This window comes from Cibotium barometz, chromosome 26 (genome assembly GCF_041138505.1).
Source record: "Cibotium barometz isolate CiBa-2024 chromosome 26, ASM4113850v1, whole genome shotgun sequence".
NCBI classification, from domain to species: Eukaryota; Viridiplantae; Streptophyta; class Polypodiopsida; order Cyatheales; family Cibotiaceae; genus Cibotium; species Cibotium barometz.
In genome coordinates this window covers 4,910,166-4,934,808 of record NC_141071.1, presented here as the reverse complement: position 1 = coordinate 4,934,808, position 24,643 = coordinate 4,910,166, and the positions used below count along the sequence as shown (strand labels likewise).

Sequence of the window (24,643 nt, the reverse complement as noted above, 5' to 3'; positions counted from 1 at the left end):
TTTTGACTATTGTTGCAGGGTTTCTCAAATATTTCTTAGTTTGTAATCTATGGCAAGGACAAAGAAAACTGCATGGAAAGTATATATTGAAGATCCAAAGATAGCATAGGTTGCTACTACACCCGGTCCTAAGAAGAAAAGAAGGTTAAGATGGTATTATATGAAGAGGTGTTTTTCAGAGATCAAGAAGGCCCAAGATGACACTCATCATCTTAATATCCCAAGGGCTGCCTTCATCTGTGTAGTAAAGCAAATATGTGACAGGATTAGTGTCTTGACCAAAAGTAATACCCCATACAAAAAGTGGCAAGGTTCTACATTATGGTGCTTGCAAGAAGCAGCTGAAGACTTTCTTATAGATTTCATGACTGATGCTTATATTGCTGCTGCACATGCACACAGGGTCACTTTAATGAACAAGGAATACTCAATGGTGAGCAGCAGGCTTAGGTATAGATTTGATAAAGTTCTCAAGCCAGTTCCCACCACAAATACTAGAGCCTTTAATATCCTGGCAATTCCTCCTAAGAGGTCCCGCAAAGCTGAGGGGCCTACTATTGAAGATGTTACACATGAGTATGAAACAAGAAAAGCACTTGACCAAAAAGAGATGCTTCTCGAGAGGGAGGATAATTTTTATAAAGAGGAAGTTAAGAGACTTGGTGCTATGAATTATGATAAAATGGGCAAGGTATCTGGTCAAATGATTATCAATGTCTCCTCCAACCCTCAGAATGATTATTACTTGAGCATTTCACCTGAGGACAAAGTGATGTTAGAGAAGACAGATATTGCAATATCTGACTCTGTATTATTCTATTGCATGAGGTAAGCATCATTCTTTAGGCACATTTTTTTCCTTTTCTCTCCTTTTTGCATACTTAATACTATCTTTGATTACAGGAGAGCTGTAAATATAAATCTCACACTAACAATTATTTAGGCCCAATCGATACTTGATGACTATGATGTTTCACACGATATACCTTGCACCACTTAGTCCTGCACTCGTCCTACACCACTCTTATGTATGCCAAGCATCCGCCGAAAATAATGGGATCACCCATGAACCATACACATGGCATCACGACTTCTCGAGCATCCTCAATGGTCATGAAGGGTAGTGTGCTAACACATATCTTCCCATAAAACTCAACATAGTTATCCTCTATAGTTCTTTTTATCATTTTTATCATGTTGTTGAGAAAAATCTTGTATCTATGGTTTCTTAAGGGATTTCTAATTGTGGTGAATTCCCATATCTTATTTTTGCATAAAATAAATAAAGTATATACCACCTCATTTTACACTGTTACACTTTTTGTGTGCATCCATCTTCAGAGAGAGCACCCTTGTTACATTTTCAAAATTCTCAATCGAAGTTAGTATACCTTCTGTGAAATGATTATGTCAAACTTTTTTAACCATTTCAATTATTTAAACCTTTATTTGAAATTGATAAGAAAACGACACGATTTAGGTGGCTCCTTTCTTACACGAGTGTTGTGATTGTGTGTAAAATTTATTCATTTAGATAAAATTTAGGTGAATTTAGCTATGCCTAAGTAATGTGAGGTGAATGCGGTGAAAATGTTTGACTCATAATTGCAGATCTGAAAAGTAGTACGAAGAAAGTGAAAATAACCCAACATTTCCAACAAGAAAAACTACAATATGCACCACTCACATGCATTTGGTAGATGCAACAACTAAAAGAACCTTTGGATTAGGCTTAGCTCCAATAACTATTGTAGTATATTCCTCTTTCTTACCTATAGAAACCTCCTTGCCTAGGCATACCATGTCAAGGAAAGGTGTCCCCATCACTGAATCTTGTTAAAGCACTTACAAATTACATTTATTGAGATAATGCAAAAGGGTTGGGGCATTACATTGGGAAGATTAAACCCCTCTAATTGGAAGTTTTCCCATTAGCAACTTAAATTCCTCTAATGACTTTTTCTTAAAACTAGACTCTTAAAAGTAAACCACCTTGGATATTGCATTGGCCAAACCGTGAGGATGACTTTTATTCATAGCTCACTTGTGGCAAGTAATGTTCTTTTTTACAAGTAAGGTTTTAAGCCACCTTTATGTGGAAAACCACTCTTTTTGAATGGAAACCACCCTCCTTCTTTCCAAAATCACCTTCATGAATCTTAATCGTCTCCATAATCCATCAATATGGATGGAATCCACACATTGAGGAGATCAAGGGCCTAATTTCAGAATTTCTAAGCACTAAGTAGGCTCAAATATATATAATGCAGGGCTCATAAGTTTTCTTTTCCCCTTCTTCAAAAATAGCGTTGCATTGGTAGTTTTCTTTTCCTTGAACAAAGAAAATTATTTTTCATCTTACTTTCCTTAATTAAAATTTTCCTCCACCACTCCGTGATGGTGAATTGTTCTCTTCTATTTGAGTCACGCTGCACTCGGGCCATGGATTCTAGCTGTGAACTGTGCACCTGGCCGTCATGGAGGGCTGCTTCGTGAAGATTATTAAGTATTTTTATACAAAGCTTTAATAAGCTTTACTTCAAGTTTTATTAAGCTTAGTTTTAAAGCTTTAAAAGTTTAAGCTTTTTTCTTTTAAAGGTTGAAATAAAAAGCTCACAAAAGATTTAAAATAAAGCTTTTGCATATCTTCAAAGAGGGTTTACAAGTGCAATTTGTGGGCATCAAAAATCCCAGCACAAAATTTTTAGATTTTTGGAAAACTCATAACAAATTTTTTGCAAATTGTATGAGGTGGAAAATCCAGCAAGAGGTGGTTTCTACGTACGGCTTGGCTAACCGGAATGTAAACAAATTAACACCAAAATAAATATTTTGTTTTTGCTCATCTCTACATTTCAGCAAGTGTCCAAGACTTGGGCATTATTTTTTGGTAAAATGTTTAAAAAAATTTCAAAGCGATTTTGAACGGGCTTCTTTCCAAATTGTCAATATCAAGGCTTTATTCAATGTATTTGTTGGGAAATATTCTTGCATTTTTGAAGACTTCCGAAACCATGGTTATTTATTGATTATTTAACATCAACAAATTATTTTCACCACTTATTTTTCAACATATGAGCTCTACTTTGAATATTTTTCCAACTCCTCAAATTCAAGCACATGGACAACACTTTATTACTCAACCACGCGTCGGACCACTTATTTTTCAACATATGAGCTCTACTTTGAATATTTTTCCAACTCCTCAAATTCAAGGACATGGGCAACACTTTATTACTCAACCAACATTTTATTACTCAACCACGCGTCAGATGAGCTAAGTATTATTATTTCAACAAATTTTCTTTTCTACATTTAAAATTTACAACCTTTATTTTTCCACATCTTTCTTTCATCATGAATCCTTTACCCCCTACCATTCAAGAGCAACTTCAATCACTCCAAAATAAGATAAGTTTGTTCTTTTGTAATTTCTTTAAATTATTGTTTTATAATTTATTTTGTAACTTAAAAAAATATGAAAATTTGATGATGAAGAAGACTTCTACTACGATGACTAATTCGACTCTAGAGGTAATAAATTTATTTTATTTGATTATAAATCTTATTTAAGACTTTTTGTAAATCTCAAGGAGAGTTTTTCATGGATCAAAAGTAGAACTTCTTAGAGGAATTGTCCCTTCCATCTCGAACTATACTTTATGAATTTTTCACTATGTATTAGTCTTATGGTATGGGACACAAGATCAATCCTATGTGAAGGATTCCAAAGCATACTTATCTCTAGATTTATGTAGGATAATTTATGGTGGTATGGGACACTAGAATGTATTACACATAGAAGTCCTTGATTTAATATCTTTTTGTCATAATTTAAGAAGATTGTAGAATTTGTATATGGACAGACAATAATCTCCTTTGCTCTCGCAAGTAAACATGTAATTGAGGTCAGTTCCAAGCAGGAGGGATGTTACATAATTTCCACCCTTTAGCTGAATATAGAGGCGCCCACTAGTGTGCCATCCTAGTGAATTGGTATTGTGGGTGACCCCACATTAAATACTACTTACCCAGTGTTATTGATATAGCTTGAGACCATGCTTAATGGGTGTATGTTGTTGAGGTGTAACAAGTAGTGCCATGCTTTATGACTATATTGTGGTGAAAGTGAAACAAGTGGACTACGCTAGAGACAACTGCACATGGTCGAAACGTAACAAGTGGTTTATAAAATTGATGTGCCATGCTAATTGAAGTGTAACAAGTGGTAACTCACTACATTCTAGATGATGTGTATAATGATACTCTCATAGTAGTGAAATAAGTAGTGAGTGTATGTTGTGTTTTTGCCTATCTCCACGTAAGCTAATTTTTCTTACTTTGTTTACAAATTTTAATGAAAAATCTATGGTTTTCTTGATTTTTATGTTTTACAAATGGTTGAATTAAATTCAAATGCTATGCCTTTTATGAAAAGGCCACCCCCTTCTCTTCTTTACATTCCAACCTTTCTTAATCCTAGAAAGATTAACTTAGTGAGTAATTAAACTCTTCTTATTGTTTACTCTCTTGAATTTAGGAAATTGTGTGGATTAGAGTTCTATAATTCTAAATTGGGTTAAGTAAGTTAAGTAAAGAAAGATAAAAATGAGAAATGGTCAGCCATACAAAGGAGGTTATGGCAAAATTTTTCAAAATTTTGTGAAAAAGAAAGTTTATTTTTATGTTATTCTAAAAGAGTAATTCCCACCATTTTTGCATCTAAAAGAAATACTCTAATTACTCCATGTACATATTCACCTATGAATATGCATGGATATCATTGATATTAATTATTAAATTTGATTTTTATACATAGAAAGATGCATAAAGGAATTTTTTTAATTACAAAAGTGTAATTCTCATTAAATTTGATTTTCATGCATAGAAAGATGCATAAAGGATTTTTTTTAATTACAAAAGTGTTATTCTCATTAAATTTGATTGTTATGCATAGAAAGATGCATAAAGGAATTTTTTTATTTTAAAAGTGTTATTCTTATTAAATTTGATTTTTATGCATAGAAAGCTGCATAAAGAAATTTTTTTATTATAAAAGTGTTATTCTTATTAAATTTGATTTCTATGCATAGAAAGATGCATAATGGAGTTTTTATTATTATAAAAGTGTTATTCTTACTAAATTTGATTTTTATGCATAGAAAGATGCATAAAGGAATTTTTTTTATTATAAAAGTGTTATTCTTATTAAATTGGCTTGAGCAATTGAGGGTTCTACTATTGTTTGAAGCAATAGTGGCCACCAATTCACTTTGGAGAGGATTAGGCCAAAAACAATTGAATTATTAAAAAATTCAATGTAGATGGCTCAGGACAAGAGTAGAGTAACAGTGCATAAACACCATTAAGCTTTTACAAAGAGGGAGGCTTCTATTTATAGAAGAAAGTGAGCCTCTAACTAGGCAAACTAATTCTAGAATTTTCCAGATCAGTTTGGTTAATTTTTGACCATTTTTGAGTCAGTTCAGCTTACTTTTTGGATCTAGTTTTGAAACAGGAGAGAGAAGAGATGAAAATATCTCATTTTATTGATTAAGAATTAGGGGTAATGATGAGAAAAAGGTGCCTACTTCATGAGGGGAGATCCCCACACTGAGGTGTCAAAATTCAGTTTTTTAAATTCTTTTCTTTGGTCCTTAGTCCACTCTTCATCATATGTGAGCATTTACTCATTTTTGGGAGTTTTTTCTTTTATTCTTCAATTTATCTCCTCCCTACACTTGGATTGATCCTATTGGCCCATAGAAACCTTAATTGGACCATAATCCAAAAATTTCTGAAAATCTGGACCCTTAGGCGGCTAAGGTCCTTTATACCTATTTTCAATTAATTCCAATTGCACATTGGAAAGTTCTTTTTGAATTTCTGTTTTAGGGGAAACCATTTTAGATACTAGGAGGATTTTTATATCCAAAAATATCTCAATTTTGAATTACCTCCCTCTAGAGACATTTTCTCTCTCCAGGCCAAAACAAGGTAAAATAGGATCTTTCTTTTATTTTAGAGAGGGGAATAATTATAAGATCAGAAGGGGAGGTTCTTACACCTACACACCTCAAAAGCTGGAGGGAGGAATCTTACAATATTAGAGGATCAACCACAAATATGTTGCTTGAAACCTTTGTGGGCATTGTAGAAATGTGACCTCACTCCTTAGTTCTATCCTATGGATAGCCTAGTTTGTTTCATGGACAATACTCTCCTTGCATATTTTTAGATACTCATCTTGCACTTGTCTTGGTTTTCTTTATCCCCCAACCACCCTTTTACCATGACTGTTGAGTATTCTAGTCTATGACTATCTGTTGGAAGTATTACTCTAGGATCCGCACCACCTCTCTTCCTCCTCACACTTCTATCCTCCACATGAGGCATATACATCTCAAGTGAATGCATCCTTGCCTAAGATCTCACTGAATGTATCAAGTCAACCAGCTTCTTATCAGAAGTACTTCCACCCTTCCCCAACATGAATCTTTCCTTTAGCTTCTCCAATTATGGTCCAGTACCAAGATGTTTTCCAAACATGAATGCCTTGTAGTGTGCACTCTACAGAACTTCCATTGCTAGATCCGCACTCTACATGACTTCCATTGCTAGATCTGTAGTATACGCCTCATAAAGTGATATGTACTTGGAGTACCCATGTGCAACCCTCATGCTTGAATGTTTTGTTTCAGACAAGTTCATAGTTGGAACAAACCCCATATCCTCATGTTGCTCAAGGATCGCAACTCCCAACAATTGAGAAGCCTGAAGATCCCACCAATTGAACCATGCAAGTAATCCTGGAAGCTCTCCACCCTTTACATGTTCAAAAGTCCAGAATGACAAAAGAGATTCTTTGCATTTCTCTGCTTCTACTTCAGAACCTACTGTCTTTGTAATGAAGGGGGATTGGCCAATTGTGTTAATAATGTTGGGCAATTGTGTTAATAATGTTGGGCATGGTTTGTACATAAGGGAAGCCCATGGGCATGGACATGGTCGGGCAAGTGTGGGAGCCCAACATTAATAAAGTGTGAAAAGGCGAGCAAGTATATAAGTGAACTAATTGTAATTAGGAAAGCTAATCATTTTTACTAATTAAATCATACTTTCTTGGAGCTTCAAGCTTTCCATGGCTATGGTGGTACTCCCTTGAGTGCATGTGGTACTTCATTATGATTACATCTTTCTTTTTCTCTTTTTGCATCACTACAGTGGTATTAGAACTAGCTTTGATCCCTTTCTTTTAGCCAAGGCTTTTGGTGAAACCCTAATTTCATCTCAAGCTTGGTAAACCCTAAAAATTTCAAGCGACTTAACTTCAAGTAGTTCTTCGATCCTTACTCTAGCTACATCCCACAGGATGTAATTGCATTAGGGGAATTTCGGACTTAACTTTGGGCCCTCTAAGAAGTGTCAACTAAGCTTAGAGAGAGATAATCCAAAAAGCCTAAAAAATAAGGTGAAATTGATTTTGGCGTATTTTCTCTTAGCATTTTCTTGAGATATAAAAGATATATTTCTATTCTTAAATGTACATAAAAATGATAGAATATTGCCAGTTCTCGAAGTCGTCTATCTGTTCATGTACTATATGTACTACGTGAACAATGAATTGGTCAATTCTCCAAGTTTAATGGCTTATATCTCAAAATCTCTATGTACAAGCCAAAATAGAATATTTCTTGAAATTTGAACCAAGGATCATCCAAAAATAGTTCAATTTCCCTCTCTGCAAGAAATTTCACCTCAAATCTCGAAGGTTTTCTACTTCCCTCCCTGCAAGAAACTTTACCTCAAATTTCAAAGATTTTACGTATCAAAGTTTGCAGGTATTGGTACCTTCAAAATCAAGGTTTTTCTTGCAAATTAGTTGGAGTCTTTACTTCTTTTTACTATTTTGGCATCTTTCTCTTTCCATTCAGATTTTTCTACCAATCAAGTGCAAGGAGAAATACAGAGAAAAGAGACATTTACAACCTACACATTGATCTTGAACATGAATATGAACCTGTAAGTAAGAGAAATAAACCTAATACTTTGTGTACTGCTTCTAAAGAAATGTTGAGGATGCAAGGGAAGAAAAACATAGATTTATGGATTGTTGGGAGGTTATATCCAAAAGACCCTTTTACAAACTCCACACCCCTATTTAGGAATACGACATCTCTGCTTAACTTTGTTGGAGATGGCTATAATGGGCTCCTAGGATATACACATCATTTGGAAGCAACAAGCAATGTTCTTAAATTAGAAAGAGATTTGTTTGAGAAGGAGAACATTCATTTGAAGAAAACCATATAATGGAGCATTGTGTACAGAAGTTATTAAGCAATAAGGAAACCATTTCAGGTCTTGAAAAATAAATGTTTGAATTAAGACATAAGCAGACGTCATTAAGTCTCCGTAGATGACACAAAAAAAACTAAGGGATATTGAGCAAATGAAGCTAGGAGGTGGTGGCATCAAGAAGAGAATACATGTAATCAAGTAAGCTCCTTTATATTAACTGGTTTATTGTTTCTATTGTGATATTTTATGAATAGCAAACATTATTGCATATATTCATGTATATCAATTTTTGCATTTCAATATGATATCATATCATTATTGCACCCTGATAAAGAATCAACGACTAAACCTTCTGGCGCACATTTAAGTCTTCTTTTAGATCACCAATATGCAGAAGCACTGATGAACGAGAAGAAATATAAGAAAGTCTTAGAAAAGCAAATAGGCGACTTTTTCAAAGAGAATTAACTCAATCCACAGGACATCCAGGTAATACTTGATGAGGCTGGTATATCACACAGAGGGTACTCAGTCATTTATAAGACTTTGCAGGAAAAGATGAAGGATTCTAGTACGAAAGGATCATTATTGCGAAATCCTTCTTTGGTTAAAAAAAGTGCGTAAACAAGTAAACGAAGAGGTACTGCAAGCACTAGGAACCCCATTTCATATTGAAGACACCTATGCTGCACCAACAGGAGATGTGGTCTACAATAGATACAATAATATTTTCTACGACGTGGAGGCTCTACAATCATATGCTGTTCAATTGTTTGAAGTTACTCCTGAAGAATGTGATGGTGTCCTCAAATTTGTGCTAAATCTTGATGAGTGTCAAATTGTGAAGGAGAGAAAGTTAGAAAGGGTTACCATCACACTGATGAACAGGGCACTTGATACATCTATTCTAAAAGATGATCCTAGATGGTTTAGTGTTCAATTTAAAAACAATATATTGTCGTTGGGATCCTTTGAGGTAAAATTTATTAGACTCGGATATGTTTGTGAAAAAAGAATTACATATAAAAAATACTAATGGGTGTTGCATTCCTATGTTTCTTATGTATTGCAGGTAGAATCAGAGAATTTTGATGTTCTGCATTGGGTCTTTCATAAGACATCGATACCCGAGATCATCCAGCGAGTAGAGAAATGACAAAATCTTGGATGTGGAAGGCATGTGACAATATAAGGTGGAGTGGCGTATGGCGGGTGATCTTAAAACTCTGAAATGTATGCACAATGTGTCAAAGGGTGCCAATTCAAAAAGTCCCTGCTTATATTGCATGTGCAGTACAAAGGTGTTTGATAAGAGGTATTGGAAGAAGGCACCATATAGGCACTTGAAAGACTCAAACTTCAAGCCAATTCTCTATATTCCACTATCAAGTGTCCACATTTGTACAATGCATGCTCTTTGCAGAATCATTGAAAAACTCTTGTTTTTATACATATGTTTTGCATGGACTCTACAGCCCAATACAGCAAAGGTTACATCCATCAAAGCACTAGAGAAAGTTCTATCAAACATTGGTTTGCACAATGGACATGCAAAAATGGAACAAGATGAAAAAAGGTCTAAGGATGGGAAGAATGTACCCAAGAAATCTTCCATTGGAGGTGTTAAATCAAGAAGGTTTCTATTTGAACCAACACCAGAAGGTTGTAGAAGAAGACAATCGGTGCAGATCCTAAAATACAACAGATGGAAGTGCGTTCACAATGTAGTAGTAGACCATGCAGACAATGGTCAAGCAAGAACATGGAAAGCCAATGTGTGGAAATCTCTAGACACTATGTTTAAGTTCGGTGATAAGAAAGTGTAGAGGAAGGAGGACCATGAGATATTTTAAACATTGCTAGATGAGTTCAAGAGATCAATGATTGATGCATGGATGGATCAACACATCACCCACTATATGATTGATTATGCATTGAACTAGTTTTTATAATGTATATTAAAAAATATACTAATTAATGTTTTCTTTTATTCTCTTGAAACATATTATATACCAGATCATACTCCTTGGTTTTCAAAGAAGTATGGTAGTTTATCAATATGGTCAACCCAGGGAATGGAGAAAACACATTATCAAGCACACTCCAGGTATTTCAATCATACAAGACATGGTGGAGGAGAAGAAAAAGCTAACAGTTTAGAGGACTTACATCAGTGGACATATAGGAAGCTTGTACACAAAGCCAAAAAGAAGTAGCAATTGAAAGCATCCAAAATTAATCAAGCAGTAAAACTTGTGAATAAAGAAAGAAAACAAGATATATGGAGGAGATCTAATGCAAGTATTAAGCATGCAGAATGGCGAGGAACAAAACAAAGAAATGGGAAGATTTGGATACCCATAGATCCATGATTAACATTTCAAATTCAGAGATGATCATATGCAAAATTGTCATGACATTACATGAGAGAATATTATTACAAGAGATAGGAATATGCTACTACTCCTTAACTTGCTCACTAACATCCTCGGGTGCATGAAGCCTTGCCCTTTTTGAAGATGGGTCTGCAACATCCTGTAATAACTGGAAAACTAGAGGAGCCCTCGGTTTTGTGAATCTGAGAAGCTCCCTTTTTCCATAATCACTTAGCATATTGGGATCCTTAATCCCACACGCCAATCCATAAGCAGTATAGGCTAAGTAATATTTCCTCCTTAGTGCATAGACTCTAGGGCCCTGCCAAAGATTCACAATGCTAACTACTTCTCAAAAAGCATGACTTTGTCTGCATTCCACCTGACAGGATATGCCCCAAGGTATCTCGATAATGTCTTGATTGCAAACAAGGAAATTCTGCATTGTCTTTCGAGAATTTCTTGTGGAATATAATGAATTGTGGAAACTTCAATTGATTTATGTACTCTCCCAGTACTGAGTCCATTCCGAGTCTTCCCATGCATTTGCCTGCTCCGTGCCCAAGAAACTCATCCTCAAACACAACCAGCTACAAAACAATATTGTCGATGAGCCAACACAACAAATAGAATAAGCTATTCAGCATCATAAAAAGTGATTAACAAGTAAACACACCTTCTGATTTTCATCATTAACAAGTAAATCATTTGTCCATATATTGATTGTTGAGTTAGTGTCCTGGACCGCCGATGAGGATGCCCCTTCCCTTCCCATGTGTGAAATATTGTCTTTGCTGAATAGCCTGAAATTCCCCTTCAGTGGGAAGGTTGGATTCATAGCTTTTTGCATCCTTGTAAATCATAGATAATGTGTCGGCACTGACAGAATGGCACTGACAGAATGGAACTCACTGTCCTTGGACATTTGAATCCAATAAGAGATACTTATCCAAATTTACAAAATCTTCATCTTCCTCAAGATTCTGTGCAATGATGCACGTACTGGATGCCGTCAAACATGACTGTACCACTCAAGGTGGTCTGCTGAAATTACTGCCCTTTCTCCTCAAGATACGAACGAGTAGAAACGATCATGTCTTCGATGGAGAAATTGAAATTAAACATGCGTGAGATTTCAGGATGGCGATGATGCTGTTGAACTTTATAAAGGAAGTCGAACAACTTTTCATTTGGGGTTTCTTGAAGGCCAGCATCAAACTCAACCTGAGTCCCGAAAGGTTCCATCTACAAGCCAAGAAATATGTCAGGACGATGAAAGTTCTGTGTAAGATAATAAAGGATTAGGCAAGATCAGTATAATGCGATAATCGTTGGAGAAATCTCACCGACATCTTTAGTCGCGTTGTAGTAATTTGATGAAATATTAGTGAGAAAATGAAATTGCAAGGAAAAATGTGCCAAAATCACTGCAACGCGATACATGTGGGAGAATTCCCAAGGATCCCTCTCTTTACGTTATAGTGATTTAATGCAATATGTCGAAGGCAATGACGATTGTAAGAAAAATCACTACAAGAACGATAGTAGGACAAATCACTATAACACGATATGGATGGGAGAGTTCTCACCGACTCCCCTCTTTGTGCTATAGTAATTTGATCAATTATTTGTAAGAAAAAAAATAATTTCTTAAAAATCTAAATGATGAAATCTTTGAAAATGCAAAAAAAAAATGACAGTAGGACAAATCACTATAACGCGATATGCTTGAGAGAGTTCGCACCAAGACCTCTTCTCATGTTGTAGTGATTTCAAGAAATTTTTGCAAGCAAAGTACTATTGTGGGCAAAATCACTCAACACGATATGGGTACATTAGTTCTCACCGAGATCCCTCTTCGCGTTATAGTGATTTGATGAAATATTTGGGACATATAAATTAAATTCTCAAAAATCTAAAAGCAACAATCTTTGATGGAATATTTATAAAACAATTGTACAACTTTGGCCAAATTGAAATATGGAAATATTTGAAAACATACCGCGAAATTCACTGGGAGAGCAAGAAGCAACCAACGAAGTTGACTACTGTAGGAGAGCAAGAAGCAACGTGAAGGTGATGACTACGAGAAAAATTGCATGAGAGCAAGAAACAACAAATAATGAATGTTGGTCACCTTTATCCACAGAAACTAACGGTCTATACATGTGGCAGACATGCATGATGGCACACCACGTGCTCTATGCACGTATGATGACACGTGTCAAAAATTGATTGATCATAATCATCATGAGTACGGCCCCACATCCTTCTTCGCATGTGTGGACATGCTCTTTTGCACGTGTTTCGTGCGCTTGTCCTCGGTAAATGTGATACTCGTACTCGGTAAATGTCAAGTGTCCTTGTCTTTTGTTCCCATTTCGTTTTGCCTCCTTCAGCTGCATGTATTCCTCCGTCGTGCCTCATCTACGCCAGCATCCCGAAGAGCAACCAACCTAAGAGCATCCCGAAGAGCAAGCACCCCCTCAACGATAAGCCTCACCGCCCCAACAACAAGAATCATCCCACACACAATAGCACGCTTCATAGAAAAAAATAAGAACATGCTATCAATGTTTTAAACATCCAATAAGAAAATGTAGAATATTTGTCTTGGTTTCTATTGCTCTAAGAAATACAAAATATTGTCATGATTGATGTAACTATATGCTATCAAAAATACATTTATCTCCATTTATTTCTATGTGATGGTCGTTTGCACCATGAAAACTTGCTTCCTTGTAATGTCTTTACATTGAATGGTCCTTTATTTTCTCCTTGGTACCTATTTCCAAAAATCAAAGTAATTTATATAAGTAATAATGATTATGGCGTAGTTTTGGAATGAATACTTTTTCGAGGTTATATTAAATAACATACCTTATGGTCGTTGCATTTGAACAAATAATCATCAGGCACTTATAGATCATCCTCATTTGCCAAGTCTATTCTCACTTGACGCAGTGAGATTTTTGATCTTATATTGAGTACTGTCAAGAGCTCATGTTCAAACTATACCTCTAATAACATCAATGGGTTTTCAATGTCATCCCCCAAGTCTTGATCAATTGCTACAAGTTTTCCATTGACATAATGCCATCTTATATAATGAAAGGCCAAAATAAAATTCTGGGAGCCAATCATATATTTACACACAATAGGTTTCCTATGGATTTTGCAGGTAACCCCATTTAATTCTTTCACATCCCAATTTTGACCTAAGAAATCCAAACATTTCTCTGATTTACAGATAAACATTGACGATGTTTTTTTGACCTCCTCGTCATAAAAGAAGTCGACAAAAACATGCAATGGCATATAGACAATGATTTTCACCTGGCGATTTGCTACATTTGGTCTTATACACCTCTGCATGTCTTGGTATATCTTTAATCTAAAGCACTTACTTGTTTCTGCTATTGATATGGGCCATTCTAGCCTATCGAATGAAGGCAGTGGTAATGCTTTCAAAGATCCATAACCTGTAACACTATGAGGTGCCGTGTAAAATTCATTATAAAATAAAACTCCTCTCTCGGCCAAAGACTTGCTTGATGTTTCTTTGTATAGCTACTCACCATAGATGCATGAAAAACATTGAAGATTCCCATAATACTATCTATAGGCTGCCAATCAACCAAGTTTGAAGGATATATATCTATACAGAGATGAATACAAGAGAAGCATAAGTATAGAAATGAAACACATTACATAAACATAATGTAAAAACATTTACTTACAGTTTAGTCTATGGAGTGGGATTCCATTAGGCAAACATTGCAGACGCAGTTCTAAGTCCATGTAGGCATGTTGTATGAGGACTTCCTTAATGCTCCTACCTGTGTCAAAGAGTTTGAAGTCTTGAACTCTGCCTTTGTAAGTGTCGATGAACTCATTCTTTGTTTCTTTTTCGCTTCCTAGTTTGCAACATAATCCAACTACCAATAGAGATTGTGGTAGGAATCCACCTTTGATTATCCATATCAAAACTATTGTATACTGTAATAGCTCTAGTAGAGGAGCAGGTACAAGAGATGCACTCTTCACCCATGGCGGGTCATTTGGGAGTCTTCAAGACCTATCATAAGATATAGAAGAGTTTCTTTTGGAAGGATGTGCATGACTATGTGCAAAAGTGTTTGTCTTGCAAACAAAACACGTATCCCAACCAATTGCTAGGAGGATTGTTGCAACCATTGCCTATTCTGAAAGGGAAGTGGACATACATAGCCATGGATTTCATTACCGAGCTGCCCACTACAAAGCAAGGGTGGAATAGCATCTCTGTGGTGGTGGTTAGAATGAAAAAAGTGGCTCATTTCATACCCACAAAGGTGCAATATACATCTTCTATGGTGGCTCAACAATTTATGGAGCATGTCTTTAGGTTGCATGGGATGCCTAAGCAAGTGGTAAGCCGCATAGGGATGTCAAGTTCATGAGCCATTTTTGGAAGCGTGTCTTTGATTCCATGCTGACTACACTCACCCCAAGTATGGCCTATCATCCACAAACGGATGGCCAAACTGAAAGGGTGAACAAGTGGCTTGAAGTTATGACACTCAAGCTTCATGGGATAGATGGCTGCACTTATCTGAATTTTGTCACAACACTTATCACATGAGTATCGGTATGTATCCATTTGAAGCCATGTATGGGTGTATAAGGTGCATATACCTTCTATTGCATTCAATGAGGAGAAGGTGAATCCTCAATCTAAAGAGGAGATTGAGAAGATGTGTGCAATATTGCAAAGGTGCAAGGATAACATGTCTGTCACAAAAGAAACAATATGCCGATGAGTCAAGGAAGCATGTGGTGTTCAAAGAAGGGGATTATGTATTCTTGAGAATCCCTAAGTCACGGTATGCTTCATTGAAGGGAAACACCAATACAAAGCTTGCTCATTGCTTTTATGGACCTTACAAGGGGTTGAGAAGAATAAGTGAGGTTTCCTACCAATTGTTATTACCTTGTACCACGAGGATCCACAATGTGTTTCATGTGTCGGGTGGTTGCAAGATCAGGGTACCCAGTTTTGTCCACTCAGGCACCCTGTAAACAGTAAAAAAACAGGCATTTCTTTACCTTTAGTGACTAATCTCTCCTAGTAAATGAAAGAATTTCGTTTCAAGTTCTTTTGTTGGAACATCATATTCAAAGTTGAAAATATAGTTGCATAATTTGATTAAGCATTAGATAGTCAAAAGTCCTCATTTTCTTAGGTACAAAGTCAATGTATACACCCTGTCCCAAATTTGAACTGATTCCATAAAATGCTAATATCTTTTACATATAAACTCATATGAGATTCCCACTTTGTACCTTAGATCTTCACATAATATGGAGCTTAACTTGATTTTTTGAGAAAATTTTAAGATATTTGTCTATTTTCTTTAAATATTTCAAGGTCTTTAAAGTGTTAAAATATACGCCACTTTTTGTACCCACAATAGCTACCACTTAAAATCCTCAATCTTGTAGATCAAAAGAGTGGGTAGGTACTGAGACATTAGTAGAATGTGGTGGTTAGTAAAAATTGCAAATCCAATGGTTGGATTTTTAATGATCTCTTTTTCAAAATTCTTCCAGACTATCAGAAGGCCTGTAAATATTAATAATCTAATTAGTAAAATCACATTTTTGATGTGAATCATATAGAACCTATAGGGACTAGTGTGCTTGTAATGGTGCATCTATGGAAAAATAAATTGGATCACTCTAAGTATGGAAAGATCATTTTTTTATCATTTCATCATATTTTTGATTAATTTTGATTAATTAGACTAATTTATATTAATTTAAGTTATATTGGGTTAGTTTAAGGGCAAGCGTATTTTTTATTATTTGCTTGATCTTATTTTAAGTACCTTGCCTCCCAAAACTTGCTCTCCAAGCATTGTCCCAGTCCAGCATAAACTGGATAAAATTGGACACCCTGATCTTGCAACAACCCTGTCACACTTCAAGAAGTACGTGGGACCTCAATAGGAAGTGGTTGATGAGCTGCCACCTATGGATGAAGAGGGAATGATTCCATATGTGGCAGAGAAGGTGATTAGAATGAGGAAAAGACACCTTTGTAATAGGTCTATTGTTGAGTACCTTGTGAACTAGGGAGGATTGCCTAATGAAGATGCTTCTTGGCAGCTCGAGGGCTCCATGAATGACCATCCGAAGCTCCTACAAGAAATGGGTCATAGTGGATAAAGTGGGTATAGCTCTATGGTATTTTTGGATAGCCATATGCATGGATTGGGATGATGGCATGAGGAATGTCATTGCTATAAATTTATTGTATGGACAACTATGGCCATTAGTGTACTTCACCACTAATTAGTCAAAGCTCAACAAGACTCCGTGGGCTTATGGACATCATAGAGAGCAGTCCATATGTACATAAAATAAGTGGACAGCTCTATGTGGAGTTCTCTTGTGTGAGATACCTCTTGGAATTGCAATGAATGTACTTCGGCACTCATGAGGGAAGACAAAGAAGATTTTCAATAGCCCATACATTGTTCCATACATGGTTTCGAGGACAAAACCTTTGGGTGGAGATGGTTTGTAATAAAGGGGTCTTGGCCAAAAGTGTTAATAATGTTGGACATGGGCCCTTGGGCATGGGCTAGAGCCTTGGGCATGGTTTGGACATAAGGGAAGCCCATGGGCATAGACACGGCCGGGCAAGTGTGGGAGCCCAACATTAATAAAGTGTGAAAAGGCAGGCAAGCATATAAGTGAACTAATTATAATTAAGAGAAGCTAATCATTTTTACTAATCAAATCATACTTTCTTGGAGCTTCAAGCTTTCCATGGCTACAGTGGTACTCCCTTGAGTGCATGTGGTACTCCATTATGAGTGCATCTTGCTTTTTCTCTTTCTCCATCACTACAGTCTTCCACTTTCTACATTGAAAATTATGTTCCTCCTGGTGTTTCTCTTTGACACATCTCTTAGCATGCGTGACCATGTTTATCTCCCAGTGAAATGAACATGTCTTGAACATGTCCTTTATTTTCCTACCACCATCACATTTTCATGACCTCCATTGTAAACTGTTCTAATAGCCAACCAATTAGCTTGTGCTGAATCTGCCATGAAGCCCCTAAACTGGGGCAAAGAGAATCCATTTTTGAGCATCACCTCATTCAACATTTTCCAAAAACAAACCTATGCCTTATTATCTTCAGCTTGAAATTCACCAATGGCAATTGCGAGCAATTCCCTGATATATGTGGGTCATACACATGTGCACCCATGGTATTTCATCCTTTCACCTTGTGGACATGATCAAAATGGATCCATTGCTTCCCCAAACTTCCACCTAGCGTCATTCTCTTGATAGGATCCACCCCATATCCGAGTCCAACAGCTGACATCTTAAGAATATGAGGCTTACTATTATCTGCAAGTTGATCATGAAACAAGATACTATGTAAAAATGGGTACACGCACTTCCTTTTCAATGACAAGATTGCATCAAGCCTAGCATCCACCTTGTGCATGCCTCTTCTTGCAATCTGTAGTAATGACCTTTGCAATCTTCTCCTTTGAGACAAAGGGGTAAGATTATCTAAGACCTCCTAGAGCTTTATTTCATCAAACTCCTTATTGTCATGTCCTTCCTTGGACTACAACATTTTCATTACTAGATCTTGTCCCACATCTACTTCAATGTTCTTACAAGATGCATAAGGATTCAATTGAGCCTAGCATCCACCTTGTGCATGCCTCTTCTTGCAATCTGTACTGACTTTTGCAATCTTCTCCTTTGAGACAAAGGGGTAAGACTATTTAAGACCTCCTAGAGCTTTATTTCATCAAACTCCTTATCGTCATGTCCTTCCTTGGACTACAACATTTTCATTACTAGATCTTGTCCAACATCCACTTCAATGTTCTTACAAGATGCATAAGGATTCAATTGATCTTTGAGGTTGACCATGTTATGAATCTGTTTTTGCATGGACCTTGACAAATGGGTGTTTATGGTGGTCACCCACATGAATCACAGACCTAGTGGTGTATTGTCTCTCATGTGGTATACAATAGTATATGTATGCATCACAACCTTGCACACACTCAGGTGGCTGCCCACAATGTCTCCATTTCAAAGTGCCATGCTCTGCATATATTGGTCCTATTGAGAGTGGTTTCCTTACTTTTACTTTCCACTGGGAGTCATTAACCAAGCGAGTTCTTTTCGCAAAAGGACTATCCACATTATAACATCTAAGGTATCCACAGCACTTGCTCATCCTCACAGTTCCCTGCATGCTATTGCTAGTAGGTGGAGGTAGCAATTCATAGACCACATATTAACCAGTATATTTCATAGAGAGCTCACTCAGTGGTGTAGGCCACATGCATTACTATTAATATTAATCTATGCCTACCCTAGTTCCTAAAATTAATCTATCCCTAATATTCACTGTCCTTCGCTAACTAGGCTAATAACTAGTTTCTTTTTATGTTTTCTTTTTTTGTTACCTTATGTTCCCAAGAAGGAAGCCTTAAGAGACTTCATCTCTACAACCTCCTTGACTAGGTAATCTCTTCTACTAATCTTTCACTTTTCTTAGCTATGCACTGTATTGTGTTCTCCAGCTCGCACTATGTCTCTATGGCTCACGCCGTACTGAAACACTTAGTGTAGAGCACCGCGTATCAATACACGGTACTGTCCAATGCTGCACGCCATATGATGTATGGAATGTGAGGAGTATGGAGTATGGAGCATACAAAGCACCGCATATTGATATGCGGTGCTGTGTGGCTCAAGGTTTTGTATCATGGACAGCGTTGATAGGGGGACGTGCATGGCAAGATCAAGAGTGAACAAGAGTTCAGAGCAAGAGTGAACAACAGGCTGCATAGGTCTCTCCGTTCAAAGAAAAAGTGAATGTGAAGCCTCTGCCTCTCTCTCCCTATTTGTGGAGCTCACTCTAAATGTTCTCTCTCCCTCATAGCAGGAGGTGAGGAGCATCACATCTCTCTCTATCCATCTCTCTTGAACCAACATGTTTAAGAGAAGGGATGAGCTCTCTGGAAATGTGCAAACCTTCACCTCTTCTCTTTCTCATCATCGTCAAGATGTGATAACCAATCTCTCTCTCTCTCTCTCTCTCTCTCTCTCTCCAATGTGGGCTGAGTTCGCATATCACCCGTTGCAGGAACCCTAGAGTTCTTTACAGTAGTAGTTTGCAATGTCTTCCCTTGATCTGCCTGGTACTCCATTCTCACAAGTTTTTCATTCTTTCTATGTTTCCCTATACCTAATGCCAGAAGGCTGACCAAGACACCAAGACCAACAATGCCAAACCCCTAACCACAGACCCAACAACAATATTCCATCTATTTGAATGCTTCCTCCCAGATCCTGGAAGAGTGGATGATATCAGAGACTGGGCCGAGGTTGGAGATGGAGACGCGCGAGGTGAATTTCTCACCACCCAAGTGGTCTACTTGACAAGCAACTTGGGCCAAGTCAGTGTAGTTCACACCAGTTGATTTCTGATCAAAATATGCACACTTAAAGTACGAGCTTTGTGTAAACCCAATAGATATGAGTGTTTTTGTTGTGGATATGCTTAGCTGTAGAGGTGGCTGAGTGCTGTTGAGATTGGTGGCATCGTATACAAAAACAAACAGCACAGGTGGAGCCAATGCACAGCCTCCTGGCAAGCTTTGGAATAGGCTCAAGCCAAGCATAGACAAGTAAAGCCCTCTTTGGTATAGGGTTTACCTCACAGCCATGGGATTCCAAGGGGGTAGGATGTTTATTGTAGATTGCACGACAGCCTAGCAGGGTTAGTCCTTGCAGTACTATCACAGTACTTCACGCTGGCATCTAGGTGGCCTCCGATGCACGTGGAGTTGAGCTTCTGTTGCATCCAATAAAGTATCAAGAGGGAGCAGCATGTGGGAGGGTGTCTGAGGGTGGACATTGCGAAGGTCATTGGAGCCCATATCACCTACTAAATAGTAGGTAGACGGCGGCATGCTTGTTGAGGTCGTGGTGGATGATGCGAACAGTGTACTGGATCGAGTCACGCATGCAGTCGCGTGATTTTACAAAAAATTCAGAATAGCGAGCCACATTTGAGACAAGTTTCATTGCCAGTAAAACAGACCGCATTTCAAAACGTGGTCTGTTTTATTCCATCAGAATCCATAGGAACGCATGCAGTTGCGTGATTTTGTAAAAATTTCAGAATAGTGGGCCGCATTTGAGACAAGTTCCATTGCCAGCAAAACAGACCGCGTTTCAAAACACGGTTTGTTTTACTCCATCAGAATCCTTGTCTGTTCTACCCATTGTCTTGAATCATGGCACATGCCCACCTCTAGAGCCTAGGCGTTGCTCTTTTTTCCCATGCATAGCCTGCCTACTATCGCCTGCACGCCGAGGCGTAGCGATGAGCCACTTTCTCCTTCATTGCTCAGAGAAAGGTGGGTGCTGAGTGCAAGATGAGGGCAAAGCTTTGGAATAGGCTGGTGTTGGCAAGCCGGGCATAGACAAGTAAAATCCTCTCGGGTACAAAGGTTTACCTCACATCCTCGAGGAATAATGAACTCATTGATTTTCACTCCATATCTTCGAGATGGAAGACGTATAGCTTGGAAGGTTCCAGAAGGTGCAGCAGAAACTGAGACATTGTAGAGATTTGTTGTTTTGTGGCTGTCAAACTGCTACAATGCAGCTAGCTGGAAAGGACTAGTCTTCTCTGCAAATCCGAAGTATAGATCCTCATGACGTATTGCTAGGCTGTATCCAAGACTTTCCCACTGCCCAGTCCACTGCGCCTTTTTTTTAAAAAAATATATAAATTAATAACTTAGTAAATTTAAAGTGTTTTAAAGTTTAGAGATTTAAACAAAGCTAGTCCACGGCCTATGACACAACCAAGGGGAAAATGAAACCTAGGATAAAGGCTACCATTTTGGTTTTGAAGGAGGTTAAGAGATATAAGCTTTCATAGCTTTATATATATATATATATATATATAAAGCTTTTAAAGATCTTATAATTAAGCTTCTTCTTAGCCTTGGAAAAATACCGTGCTTAACTAATATTTTTTTTTAAAGCTTGTCTGAAAGCTTTAATCTATAGTTTTTTGAAAGCTTTTAAGGAATCTCCTCCATGGCAATCCGACTACGTTTTATAGAGATGGGTGAGAGAAAGGTTTAAAATAAAAAACAAGAAATAGAATAGACATCACCTTGAACACAGTATTGGGTAGAATCTCTCTCTCTCTCTCTCTCTCTCTCTCTCTCTCTCTCTCTCTAGCAGAAGTGTTGGCATCCTCCCACTTCTTGGATATTTATGTCTTAATTCATAAAAATAGCCCACATGCCAAAAATAGTTGCATGCTTATGCATGGGCTTACCCTTTACAAAAATAGGAGTTACTTCTAACACAAGCTTAGATAAATCCTTCCTATCTAAACCACAAAAGGAAAAATACATAAAGAATCCCAAGGGCTAATTCACGTGCAACAATCTCAATAAGTCCACACCCAAGTATAATAAAAGTGGGTGGCCAACAATAATACAAAATATCTTATAGTAAATACTACGGCAAAATATCAAAAATGAGAACCTTCCTGGTAATTGTTCATGCCATATCACTGCCATCATGTCTCAGCCAAACCGGCTTACAAGCATAAAACTTGTCAATCTCACCAACCTTAGATTGTCCATTCAAACAAAATACACATTAGCAACACATGCTAAAGTTACACAACATCACAAAAGCATTAAATTCAACACTTAGTTCTAGCCATCCCTAATTTCATATGTCCTACACATGGAAAATTCAGAATCACCCGAGTGCCATGCTACAAACATAGTGGTAATTAGGTATCTCCAATTAACCACAGAGAGACAGACGAAAAATCCATACCAATAAGCGCTTTATGTTTAAGACTAAGCCTTATGAATAAGGGCTTGATGCATGAAGCGTTATGTAGCATGCATTATGGCTTCATGCATGAAGCATTTATACATAAGGGCTTATTGCATGATACCTTATGCATAAGCCTATGTATAGAGGCTTTATGCATAAGTCTTCATGGATTAAGGCCTTATGCACAAGTCTTAAGCCTTATACATAAAGCCCTTATTCATAGATCTTTATGCATAAAGCTTATTAACATATATATTTTCTTATGCTTGTAGATTATTTGCAACATAAGCTCAACTTCGTAATTCATTGCCTACTTATCTTCTTCTCAAGGTAACAGTACTTATCTTTCGTAGTTCATTTCTTTTACTTGTTTATGGTACACCCCCAAGTGCTTCAGAGTTTTTTTTTCATTACACAAGTCTTAAGCACAATGTTTAAGCCTTATACATATAGACTTAAGCATTAAGTCTCTATGCTCAAGGCTTAAGAATTAAGCCTCTATGCTCAAGGCTTAAGAATTAAGTCTCTATGCTCAAGGCTTAAGAATAATGTTTAAGCCTTATGCATAGAGACTTAAGCATTAAGCCTCTATGCTCAAGGCTTAAGCATAATGTTTAAGCCTTATGCATAGAGACTTAAGCATAAGGGATTTTTGCATAAGGCTTAATCCTTATGAATAAGGGCTTGATGCAAGAAGTCTTATGCACATGGCTTCATACATAAAGCATTTACGCATAATGGCTTATTGCATAATGCCTTATGCATAAGCCTATGCATAGAGGCTTCATGCATAAGGCTTCATGGATTAAGGCATTATGCATAAGGCTTAAGGCTCGCTTAAGGCTTATACATAAATCCCTTATGCATAGAGGCTTTATGCATAAAGCCATATGTATAGAGTCTTAAGTATAAGGGCTTTATGCATAAGGGCATTAAGCTTAATGCATAAGCCATATGCTTAATGCTTAATACATTTAAGCTATATGTAGTAATACAGTAATGCTTTTAAGCCTATGCATCCATCAATGCTTAATCAATGTAATGCATTTGTACATGTTTATTTTCAATGTCTATACTTGAAACATTAATGAAGATAAACAATAATATGTTATTTTTGCTCACGTACCAAAATGATGAAGATGCATACAACACTTCTCTTTGGAGAAAGCAGTATGTTGTAGATCTTGTTCCTGGTCTACAAGAGCGTGGTGGGTGCACTCAATATGACATCAACAAAGAGTAAGAGAATCTTTCCAAAGTAATCACATAGTGGAGGCAAAATTGTCTTTTCTCTTCCACACAAGAAAAGAATGCTCGTGGTGCTGAGCTTGTCGAGTTAGTGCAGCGAGCTTAACAAAATGTACTTTAGGATTTAGGTATAATGAACTATGTAATTTAAAATTTGTAATATAATCCATTTTATTTTAAATTGGCTTATTGTAATTAATTTTTATGTTTTAAGTGTTTAAGTACTTAGTGTTTAATTGTCCTAAATGTCATTAACTAGTGTTTAAATAATGTGATTAAAAAAATAAATGAGGACAGACTAGGGGAGTGATGTGGGGACATATCCCCACAAATCTCACCTATTCTATCCCTTTTTTTCTGTAGACAATACACGACTATAGCCGCGTGCAACTATATACGCTACTATAAGCATTATTGTGCGTGCAGCTATGTACGCTATTGTATATTTGGTTTTTACTGCTGTTTGTAGCTGCGAGCTCGTAGCTGCATGAATATTTTTTTCCATTTATAGATCCATTGGAATTTCAATGGCTATTCACGCAGCTATGCTCTTCATTTGCTGTAGTGTTGCTCAGTGTTTTATGGAATGCACCCTAATGGTACTATTTCTAATTTGGCTTCAGAGGCCCGAGTTGTGTACAATGCACATCCATTTGATTCTAGAGGATACATGGCTAGCTTCATCGTTCAATGGTGGTTCCTTATCTTTTCTATTTAAGCGAGATCGCCCATGGAGCCATTATCTTAGAGTTTTCACACTTCAGATTTGTTTTTGATCCAAGCAAGGGCACATCTAGCTTTACCTC

The 24,643-nt window shown here is 37.0% G+C and overlaps 2 pseudogenes; one reads left to right on the top strand and one right to left on the bottom strand.

The window, feature by feature from the left end:
- The first annotated feature begins 364 nt into the window (after positions 1-364).
- LOC147623593 (uncharacterized) lies at positions 365-10,673 on the top strand (annotated as a pseudogene).
- Positions 10,674-19,744: 9,071 nt separating this feature from the next.
- Positions 19,745-20,819, bottom strand: LOC147623592 (uncharacterized; annotated as a pseudogene).
- Positions 20,820-24,643: the final 3,824 nt, after the last annotated feature.